The sequence below is a fragment of the Protopterus annectens genome, chromosome 2.part0 (genome assembly GCF_019279795.1).
Source record: "Protopterus annectens isolate FY-2018-M chromosome 2.part0, PAN1.0, whole genome shotgun sequence".
Lineage (NCBI taxonomy): Eukaryota > Metazoa > Chordata > Ceratodontiformes > Protopteridae > Protopterus > Protopterus annectens.
The window spans coordinates 265,683,680-265,696,315 of NC_056728.1; positions in this window are offsets into that span (position 1 = coordinate 265,683,680).

Consider the following 12,636-nt stretch of genomic DNA (forward strand, 5'->3'; position numbering starts at 1 on the left):
CCTATATTCCACTTTGGTTTCCCAATCACCCCCTCGTTCCATGTGTTCTACTATTTCCAATACCCAAAATTTGTAGTCAGCATTTTTGCACTCTATTGCATGTCGATATAGGGCATTATTCTCATTGTGCCTATTTATATCTCTTATGTGCTCATATATTCTATTTCTAAGGTGTCTTTCAGTTTTTCCAATATAATATCTTTGACATGCTTTACACACGACTAAATATATTACCCCTTTAGAATAACAAGTACTATACTTCTTAGCCCTTAAAGTCAGGGATAAGTTAGGTAATGTTAGTTCTTTTGTTTCTGCAATATATGGGCACTGTGCACATCTGCCACACTTAAATGTTCCATGCTTTTTACTAGTCCCTTCCTTCTCTGTTTTCTTTCTCTCCAAAGTGTTCTTAATATTCTTATTTCTTCTAAAACTGAGTTTAAGCTCACTCTTAAATACATTGGTTTTAACTGCCATATTTTTAAACATATTCCATATTTCATAAATACTCTTCCTCAACCATCCTATATCCTTGTAATAAGTAATAGTGAGGTATGGTGTAGACTTATTAGTGATTGCATTATGTATATTGCTAATATCAGTATTGATGTTATTGTCATTTGACCCATTAATAACCATTGTATTGTCCATCTTACATAGCAGAGGTTTATATCTAGTTTGCCTCCCCTGTGTTACATATTCTTTTATTGGTGTTATGAGTTCCTTCGGGTAACCTCTTTCAATAAACATTGTCTCCACATATTCCAATTCTTTCAAAAAATCACCCTCCTCTGATATCATTCTCGCCATCCTAATCATTTGTCCTTTGACAACATTTTTCTTTAATTGATATGGATGGTCACTACAAAAGTGGAGGTAAGCATTTGAAAAATGTTCCTTCCTAAATACATTAGATTTATAACATTTTTTCTCTTTGTCCTTACTCAACTTAATGTCAAGGAAGCATATTTCATCCTTTTCTACTTGATGTACAAAACTCAAAAAAGAAGTAGTATGATTAATATACTCTAAAAATTCCATAATACACTCCTTATTTCCATTCCATAGAACAAAGATATCGTCCAGGAACCTAAAATACTTGACAATGTATTGATTATACAAAGATTTAAAAACATATTGTTTTTCCCAGTGTAACATAATTATATTGGCATACACTGGGGCACAGGCATTGCAACCCCTTTTTGGTGATAATAATCACCTTCAAAATATACAAAATTATATTTCAACACCAACTCCATACATTCTAAGACAATTCTATATTGAATAGGTGTAAGAAAATTCATTTCTGTTAGAACTTCCTCAAACCATTCCATACCAATGGTTTGTGGAATGACAGAAAATAAGTCTTTGACATCAATTGTTATAAAATACATTTCTTCACTGTAGGCACTATCATTTATTTTAGTCAAGAAATCCCAAGAATCCTTAATTATATGGTCGTATTTTACATAAAATTCCTTGATCATAGTGTCTACATAAATTGCCATAGTCTGAGTTTTAGACCCTTGTGAAGCCACTATGGGTCTCATGGGGGGTCCACCACAGATTTGTGCATTTTCGGTATACCAAAAATAGCAGGTATAACCAGTTTAGGTACTGCTAAAAACTTGTGTAGTTCTAAATCAATCATACCACAAAATAAATTATCATCTAAAATCAAATCTATCTTCCTATATAATATGTTAATCTCATTTTTGGTAACCAAGCAATATTGATGGTCCTTGTCCAAAATGTCTTTCATTTTCTTAACATAATCCCACTTGTCCATGAGGACTATACCTCCCCCCTTGTCTGGCTTCATTACACATATTTTATCATTATTACTTAATTCATACAATAATTTCTTTTCATTTTTGTCCAAGTTACTTTCCACCATATCCCTCATTTTATATTCATCCCGAATTTTATTAATTATACATCTTTCAAAGTTCAAAATTTCATTTTAGTTAATGGATTTATCTTATTGTGTTCAACTTCATCATTAAATACATGTCTAAAATTTAATTTACGTGTAAATAATTTGATGTCCAAAATGAAGTTGTCAATACTAGGTTTAACCACCGGAACAAAAGTAAAACCCTTTGTAAATAATTCAAAAACAACTTTTGTTAACATTAATATCAGTGTAATTAAAAATGTTAAAATTGTTGTAAGTATTTAAAATCCCATTAAAATTGTTAATATTGTCATCAGCATCAATAGTGTATTCAATATCTGTAGTATGTTGTAATTCAGGGGCAGGGGTTAGTGAAAACTCTGCTCACGATATCCCCTCCCCAAACCTGTATTATTCCCTGATGTAGCTTGTGCATAGGAAGCCTGTTGGTTCCTATTTCTCAACCTTTCTGATCTCCTTACCTCTTCTGTTTCTAAAGGGACATTAGTATCAACCATCCTTCAAGATTTGGTCATAGTAGGATTGGTTGTTCCCATCTATCCCACCATGTTCCCACCGTCTTTCCCTAAAGGCCCCTCTTTGTTGGGAATACTTATTATTCCTATACTGAAAAGAAGGTTTAAAGTGGTTGGTAGACCTCTGGTTAATGGTGGGTTTTCCAAGGTTGTATACATTACCTTTTTCGTACACAGAAATGTCCCTGTCCAACTTCTTTAATTTACAATTGATATTAGTGTTTGCAGCCATATCAGCATCATGTAAAGTTCTATAGTAAACAATTTTATACTCCTCTAAGGAGTGCAATAAATCATTGTTAATGTCAACATGAATCTTGTCTATATCATTTTTCAGACTCTCCATAACTTCAGTATTGTGTTGTATCATTGCCATTAAAATTAACAGTCCACAATCATTTAAAATGTCACACACTTTTTTAAAAAATATTTCATCATTAAAACTACTATTGGGAAACTTATAAATTCTAAGCCCTTTAGATACTATCTTTTCTTTGACACATTTTTCAAGATACCAATTTTCTACAGTCAAAGACTTGTATTTAAATAGTAATTTCTTAAAGTCCTTACATTTTTCTTTGTAGATTACTGTGTTAACTTGTTCCTTGGTACATGGTTTTTCTTTATCTTTCCCACTCCGCGTGAAAGATTTGTTGAGCCATAAATTAAAGTCCAAGTCTCTGTAGTTCTCGAAGGTAGTGTTAACGTCCCTATCATTGTCCCTGTTGTAATGCGAATTGTTGTTCCTAATATTCACATTCCTCCGACTGGCGTTCACCTCCTTGGCCCCACCCTGCGTGTCTGCTGACAAGGAATCTCATTTGAGGTTCCTGCGGGTGAATTTTCAGTTTGCGAGTATGCTTGAATGACTCGCAAAAGTTCATTCAGCATTCCGCTGCTTTCCATTCTATATATTTGAGGACTCCTCGTGTCCGGATACAAAACAAACCAACACTGAACAACTTGTAACCAAAAAGGAATGAATCCACAAAAAACAGTTGCGTTCCGGCACTATTAAGGCTGTCCCTTCTGTTTTACTTCCTCTTTGCTGCACCTCCGTCATAAACGCCAGCATAAACCATGAATAAGCGGAGTATATTTTAAAAGTTAACTCGTACTTTATTAACGAAAAACAAAACAGACATAAAAGAAACTTAGATTTAGCGCTTTCGTCTCCTAGACGGAGACTTCTTCAGAATCTGCTTTAAATTAGCACCAACAGTCTTTTATATACTTAGTTCCCAATAGTAGCTGAATCAATTAATTAATACAATATAGATTTAAAAGGGCCATTCACTTTCATGTGGAACCACATCAGATGCAATATAAAATTGTTCAAAGCATACTTTTTCATTAAAAATAAATAATAAATAAATGAATGTATTTATATAGATAGGCACATACTTGTATACAATAAATATTATAAGTTTTATAAATATGAACTGCATAATATGTTTTTATATATATAATATTAAAGTAAATAAAGACAAAAATGGAATCCTTACAGGTGCAGCAAAGAGGAAGTAAAACAGAAGGGACAGCCTTAATAGTGCTGGAACGCAACTGTTTTTTAAAGATATAACATGGTTAGGCTTGTGAAAGCCCCAGGGCCATCAGCCTAGTAACCTCCTATGATCCTATGAATTTCACGTCCCCTCTCTCTCTCTCTAGAAAAAAACCCCACATTATCCCTCTACACAAAGGAGGAAATTCAATAGACATCCCTAACTTTAAACTCCTATCCCTGACACAACATGGCTTCCATCCCTCCCATAGTACTAACAGTGCACTTCTAACGTTTGTAGATACTGTTAATAAACCTACAAATAACAGCAAAAAAGTCTCCTCCTTATTCCTAAAGCCTTCAATGAAGGTTATCACAGCAAAGACCTACTTCAAATGTCCTCACTAGGTCTATCTCGGTCCATCCATCTATGGTTCAAAAGCTACTTGTCCAAAAGATATCAGCAAAAGTAAAATGGCACGCCTCCCTTTCTCCATACCTTCCAGTCACCAGCAGTATGTCACAAGGCTCTAACCTCGGTCCCCTCCTCTTTAACATTCTCACCAGCACACTCTGCACATCCACACAGCAGGCCTCCCTAATACAATACGGAGATGACTCCACACTTATATGCATATCAGAAAACCTGGCACATCTCTAAAATGTTACTCGGGAAGTTTTAACAGCCACTGAAACGTGGCTTTGTAATTCACAAATCATTCTCAACCCCTTCCCAAAGAAAACATTTTCTACCCAAATCCCTCTCTCATGAACAAACAAAATTTAAAACCTTTTGTCTTAATAATACAACCATTGAAGTTACTTCCCATGGCAATTTGTTAGGGATGATAGTGGCTGCGAAACTTAATTTGACCTGCATATACAAAATTGCATTGAAAACTCACCTAAAATTAGACATACTTTACAGAGCCAAAACCTTTCTCACCAATGCAACTAAAACTACACTTGCCACTTCTTACCTCCTACCCTCACTAATTTATGGTGTTCCCATCCTTAATGACCTCCAAGCATCACAGAAAGCTAAACCTAAACAATACTATAATAACATTTCTAAATCTGCAGCAAATATTCATTTCAGAACCCACCACTGTGTAGCACTAAAAAGCCTAATTTGGTTAGAACTACCCTATCAAGCTAACATATACACAGCTTCTTACCACCTATCAAATATCCAGCATCCATCTGCTTCTCTAACACTAAATAACATTCTATACAACTCCCCTCTCTCTTCACAAACCCATGAAATCTAGTGGGCATGGTCTGTATGGATACCATGTTGATAAGGCCTGGAACTCCTTACCTGTATCCATCAGGTCACTATCCTCTCCCCTGTCCTTTAAAACCATTCTGAAAGACTTCTTGCCAAAATGTGTACCATTCTTACTCAACCCCCGGATAAACTGTATCCTTAACTATGAACAAGTACCTGTTCATACCTTATACCTCCTTACTCTCCATTCTTCACTCACTTCCTTTTGTCAATCTATTTCTCTCCCTATTGCTCATTGCCAGACACTTAGAACTTGTTTGTTGATGTACCAAACTAATGTCATGTTGTCTGTATGGATGGAATTCACACCCTGAGGAAGGCAGTCCTGAAGTTCTGGCAACATTAGGAGGACTGACCTCAACTCCCAGAGATTTATGTGGAGACTGGCCTTGTTGTCCATCCACAGACCTTGAACCATTCTCCCTTCATAATGCCCCCCCAACCCAAGGGAGGATGTGTCTGTGGTTACTGTGGTTATTGGGTGAGTCTGAAACTGCCTTCATGCTTGAACCATTGGTGGCTGTAATCACTACTAAATATACCTTTTGCAGGATTCTGTAATAATTATGATACTGGAAAAAGGATGAAATCTATGTGATCACTGAGCTAGAAGGAGCCACTGTGACACTCTCATGTGGAAGTTGGCAAATTTTGCCATCAGGATTGAAGAGGCCATCAGACCTAAAATTCTGAAAACCAAGGCTGCCGGTGGATAGGTGCTGATTAGCAGATGCTTAACTTCAGATTGTAAGGTCTGAATTCTGCCCCGAGGGAGAGAATATAGAGGTATCCAAGTGACACCCTAGCAATACTATTTTCTTAGCCAGATCATGTTGGAATTTTGCAGGTTTACAGCTATGCCCCAAAACTTGCAAAAATGAAGAAGATAATCCCTGTCTTTCTGAAGAGACCCATCAAGAGGGCAGTCAAGAGACAGTCATCTGGTTATAGAAAAATCCTATTTCTTGAAGTCATAGATGAGCTGCTGCAACAACCATACACTTGGTGAACACCCTGGGGACTGTAGTGAGACCAAATGGCAGTGCCCTGAATTGGTAATGACCAATGATTCGGAGGCATATGAATCTTCCAGGCTCTTCTGCTATCTTTATGCAAAGATAAGCTACATAGCACACTCATCCATTCACACTAAGGCAGGGTAGAATCAACTGCACCATGACCTTGCTGAATAGGGTATTTCTGATATGTGATCAGGAAGCTGGGGTCCTTGGTTTTCTTCAAAACCAAAAAGAACCTGGAATAAAATTCTGACCTGGTTTGATCTGGTGCGACCTTTTGGATGGGTCTTTTGGAAAGAAGAGAGACTCTCATAACACAGCCTTTGTCTGGTTTGCTGGGACATCTAACAATGGATTGTGGGTCTGATGAGAGTTTCCAAACATGGTATATAATAGCCTCTTGTATTATCCCTCTTATACAACTGTTTTGGGTGACTGCATGCCTTGAGATGGGTAGAGGAGAAGAGAGAGAGAACTCAGACTGCCTCCATAGTGGAGCAGTCGGGTAGACCTTCAGAGATTCTGGGGTCTCCTGTCAGAGAAGTGTCTGCAATATCCATGATTCTATGGACCCCCCCAGAGGCTGAGGGGGTCCATGATTCTATGGACCCCCTCAGCCTCTGGGACTATGTCTGTTGAAGGAACCACCTTTGCCGCAGCCACCCCTGTCTGATGCTGAGTTAAACTGATGACTAGTTTTTCAAAACCAGAGAGAATGAGACCCTTTTTGGCTCCTATTACAAGATCATTAGTGGGCTCAAACTTGACTCTCTGACAGCAGACAGAGCCTTACAGACCCGTTCACTCTTTCCACTATGATGCAGTCAAATACAAATGATTTGGTCCAGTGTCGTTTCTGTTTTGGGGAAGGATGATCTTGTCTAGTTTACAGGGAATTGCCTTGCAAGTGTTGGGCTGCTACCAGGACCTCATAGTCACTAAGTCAATTAACTTGTCAGCTGGAGGTTGCACCCAAGATGAATAATGGGTCATTTCATAGGCTTCAAACCTGAGAGGGGGTCAACGGGCCAAGCTCCTCTATGGCACATCTGTTCTAAAATGTTGCCAAATGAGGCATCTTCCAGAGGGGACTGTGGGGGAACCCTTTCTATCCTCCAGTTCAGTATCAGAGGTGAAGGACTTGAATGGCCAACCTAGAAGTTTCCTCTTACACATCCTTTTCTTTGGAAAATCAGGGGATGTGTCTCGTGACTCCTCAGAAGACTCTTTTCTACTTTTGAGCAGCTTGTATGAAGACAGTGGAGTGACAGTGACCAATGGATGTCTGATGAGAGTAACAACAGAATGGAGAGAAAGGCCATGGGGTGGAATCAAGACCAATGGTATCTGTGGAGCCACTCTCTTGGGTGAAGAAATAATACTTCTGAGCACCTGTAAGGCTGAACCAAACTCCACTGAAACTAAAGCAGCCCCACAATCTGAGAGGGTTGCAAGCCCCAATGAGGGAATCAGGACTGAGGATTCAAAGATAGAAGCCTCAAATATTATCAATGGAGCTGTGAGCTATGGCCAAGCAGATGGAGCCAAAGATGCAAACCTGAGTCCTTGTGTGGAAGACTTGATTGGATCCAATGAAGCCAGAGTTTAACTAGTTTGAACAATATTCTCTCGAGACAAAAATGCATGGAAGGTTGGCCTCTGGGCCACATGATCTTGGAGGAACAGTAACTCTGAAGTAACTGGAGCTAAAATGAAGACTAGTGAAGGAGTAAGAATTTGGGGCATTTGAACAGGTCCAACCACTTTTGGAGCCAAAAGAAATGGAATGATCCCCATCTCAATCTGTGTCTTGGGGAACTTCTACATCAGATGATTCAAATTGGCTTCTGGCGTACTCCTGTAAAACCTGAAGGATCACACAGAAAGAGCTGAGGAAAGCCTGGAAGAAGGGCACTCAATTTCTTTGAAGGTGACAAAGACTCCTTTGGGGAGTCGTAGAAGGTGATAGCATCCATGAGCTCTGGATCGAGGAATATAGGTAGGGCTTCATCCCTATGCTCTTCAAACCATGAGACCTTCAGAGATGAAAAATCACTAGGTCTCTTTTTCAGATCCAACTCTTTGTGCTTTGATGATTTGTGCAAAGTCTTTTTGGGTTTAGGGACTTCTGGATCCAGCAGCAAATCAACTTATTTATATTGCCCACCAAGGCTATGGTTCCATAGGAAGCACAGATTTTGCAGTTCACAGACAAATGAACAACTTCTAGACACAATGCACAGGTCTTGAAAGATGTGAGGTGGAACTGTGTGACTGCACATGGTACATTTTTTTTAAAACTGGTCTGCTTTTCTATTTTAATAACAGAACAGTTAAACACTACAGCAAATATAGATAACCACAGGGAGACTGGAACACTATTGCTCACAAATACCAGACAAAATACTTCTTAAATCTAAGTGTCTAATTATACAAATATTTAAGTATTTAATATTTACATATCTCAATATGTATAACAAAATCTAAACATGACACAGCATACTGATACTGCCAAGTTGGATCCCACAAGCAGCTTGAGGACCCAAATGTCAGACTGGATGGACTGCATAGGATCGGTATCAGTAATGGCCTAAATTCCTCACAATCAGTACCTTCTACCATTTCAGATATCACAATAAGTATTAAGTTAGTCTTTGTGATGGGCACTATTATTTTTAGTTTAAGTTCTTCTAGTTACAGTTCTTACTTGGTGGTTTTTCTTTAATTATTTGGCTTTCTTTTAGCCATTTTTGATCTCTGTTTCATGGCTATTGCCCACTTCTTCCAGTGCCTTAACTTTCTTCTTTTTGTCTTCTTTATGTGTCACAGTATACTGCTCATTCAGAAGATTTCAGTATAAATTTTATCAATCTTTTCCTTTTATGCTGAGGGTGACTGTTCACCTTTTCCTGTTTATGTTACAATCTCTGGTATTGCTTTGCTTGGCCAGTTCGCAGGAATGTACATTAGATTAGTATTTTTTTAACTTCACTGCTGTGATTACCAACTTTTCCTCACCATCCACCTACTCTTGAGCTCATGTGGATGACTTTCAGCTTTGAAGGTTCTTATTTTTTTATAAATTCATCTAATTATTTCATTCTCCTGCTGGATGAAGGCATCCCATGTCTACTCACTGTGCTGCCATAACAGAAGTCGGCTTTCCTCAGGAACATCTTTACACAGTATACTGTCTGGTATGGACATCTGCTCCCCAGGAATGAAAAACCACAATAAACTAATGACCAAGGTAAGAAAATCATCCATATGCACAGTGTCCTTAGATGAGAAATATCTAACCTTTTCTTTCTTTTTTCTAAGGACATCCCTGGAACACTGAATAGGATCCTGGGCAACAGGTTTCTTTCCCTGCCACCTTGGGAAGAACCTCCTGGAGAAGCTCCCACACCCAAACAAGATGATTTTCCCATGCCCAGACTCGACACTGGAACAGCTTAAAAGGACATGGATAACCCCAGTCCATGGTGGCAGAAGGCACTACACCAGAAGACCCCAGAGATGCAGTGAGTGGTCTGAGGAACAATGAATGGCCACTGCATAATCATCGACTAGTGGCTGAGGCACAGTCTGAGCCCGCAGTGTACAGAAAACCTCCTTCTTCGGTTATTTGTTTTCTTTGTTTAATACAATGTGATAGGAAACAGCAGGAACAGAGTATAACAACTATCCAGAGAAGACCGAGGCCATTAAATATGGAAGTCCAAAATCCGCTGCCTGACACTCAAGCACCATATTAGAAATAAATGAATATAATTCCTACTTCCATGCACAGACCAGACTATAATGTGCCTGGCTTCAGGTCTGAAATGGTCCAATACTGTTCTCACTGAGATCAGGACATTATAGTTTCAGGGGAGTAAAAGTCTTACCTCGTCAGGATGTCATCAGACCCTGAATGAATACATATACTACTAATTTCCTAATCATAGGCTAGAGATAGTTCCGCTGTGGTGACCCCTAAATGGGATAAGCCGAAAGGAGATGATGATGATGAGGCTAGAGATACTCAAAGTACACTCTCATCATGACTAAACAGTCTGGAGAACTAGATTGGCTGTGATCCACTTAGAGGACTGCACATCTTGTCACTGTTTCCCAGCGTCCAACCACAAATTCTAGATTTCATAATGCTTCTGTTGCCTTTAAAAGCAAGGCCACAGAGATTAGGAGACACGGATTAAGACCCCCAGTACACACATATTGTGGAATCTCCTAGATACTGTTCCTAAGTTCCAGATTACAGTGCAACTATGACTGAAGCCTTTATGGCCTGTGACATACAAACTCCCATGCTGCTCCTTCATACCCAACTTGGAAAATCTAGGAAACCACATACTGCAACACTGGATTTAGCCCCAGGTTCCATATGGTCTTCCACTGGTTTTCCCAACATGATACCATATAAATGGCCAAAAGTTGCATCCTAAATCTTCACTGTAAGCCTCAGGAAAAAGAATACATAATGTCACCTCTCGGCTCCCCAACTCCTACCTAAACCTACTGGAATCTCTTAACATTCAGCCTAGCACCATACTTATGGGTGACTTCAACTACCCCTCCATAAACTGGAAGACTTATATAACCCATAATTCACTTGCTCAAAGGTTTATGGACTTTGTCAATGCAAACATCCTGGAGCATCTAGTTATCTCTCCAACTAGAGGTACAAATATCCTAGATCTAGTACCCATGAACATTGGGGGATGCTGCTCCTTCCCATGCATTAACATCCTGGTAAGATCTGATCACTAAATGATCTCTTTTAGTATTAAAACTAACCTAGAACCCCCATCAAACTCCAAACCTGTTAAGAACTTTGCTAAGACCAATTACCTCAAACTAAGTGATAACTAATTAAACTTCCAAGCTCCTCCGAACCCAGATGACACTGAGGCCTACTCTAAGTTGTACAAAAAAGAACTGTGCAACCGCATTCGTAGCTGCACAAAGAAGACAGTACCTGTCCGAGTCAAGCCTATGATTACTGACAAAAATAAACCACGCTGGTGGACCCCCAGCATAAACAGGCTATTCAATAAAAGGAAACAAATTATCTCCAAAGCCAAGAAGGCACAGATAAACCAGTGCAAAAAGACTATAGCAAACCTGCTGGCCAACAAGTTCAGTTCAAACTTCTCCCCCATCACCTCCCATCACACCCAAAGAAATACCTGCAACCACCCCCCACCAGTCATTATGAGGGAACAGGTCCTTAAGGCTCTCACTAAAGTCAAAAGCACATCCTCCATGGGTCCTGACAACATTCCAGGATGCTTCTTAAACAGCTTAAAACAGAATCTATCAGGGCCACTAGAAACCCTCTTTAACCAAAACATCTGGATGTGGTTTGTCCCAGAAGAATATAGGACTGCAGCAGTTGTGCCTCTGCACAAGGGGGCACTTCAACTGACACAGGGAACTACAGACCCATAAGCTTGATCAGTCTTATCTGCAAGGTCATGGAGAGTATAGACTTCTCTGAATTGAAGTCCAATGTTGGAGGCCTTTGTTTCACCAAGTCCACTGAGGACTGTAAGCTGGGAGCAATCAATGAACCCCAGAACAATGCTGACATCCTAAAGCAGGCCAAAAAATGACAAACAACTAGTGCCAAAATCATGGTGTTAGACTAAATGCTGAAAAATGCATAATTATACCTTTTGGTACATCAGATATCCCTAAAAATTATAATATTGTTAGCAAACCCCTAAAAGTACAGCCAGTGGTGAAGGACCTAGGAACACAGATAGACAGTAACCTAAATATTAACAACCAGGTAGCTACAGTAGTGAGGAGATCCTTATGTGTGGCTCAATTTATAAGTAAAGGCATGTCATCAACATCAAAGGAAGTCATAGTGCCATTGTACTCTGCCCTCGTCAGACCCCTAATCGAGTAGAATGCTACCTTCTGCATGTACCTAACCAGGCACTTAATAACAACTGGAGCAGCCCCCCCCCCCAAAAAAAAATACAAAGCATAAGATAGATGTCTTATGCAGACCGATTAAAGGCCCCATCCTTTTACTCTCTCACATACTGCTTATTGAGAGGGGACTTATGCCTGACCTACAAGGCATTCTTTGAGTCAGCCCTGATGAACATGTTACACACTCACAAGAAAAATTATATGAGGGTTACGTGTTCTGTGGACCTGAACCTTATTTGTGACTCTAAAAGAACTTGCTGGAAAGACAGATTTGTATTCCAAAGGCTACCTTGTCTATGAAATAAACTCAATCTCCCACTCTCATCTTCATAAAACAAAGCCCGTCCTTCACTCTCTTCAAAAATAATTTGAATAAATGGATGGGGAACCATAAATTCACTCCTGGGGTACTGCCCATGTCCCTTATGGACATAGGCTGT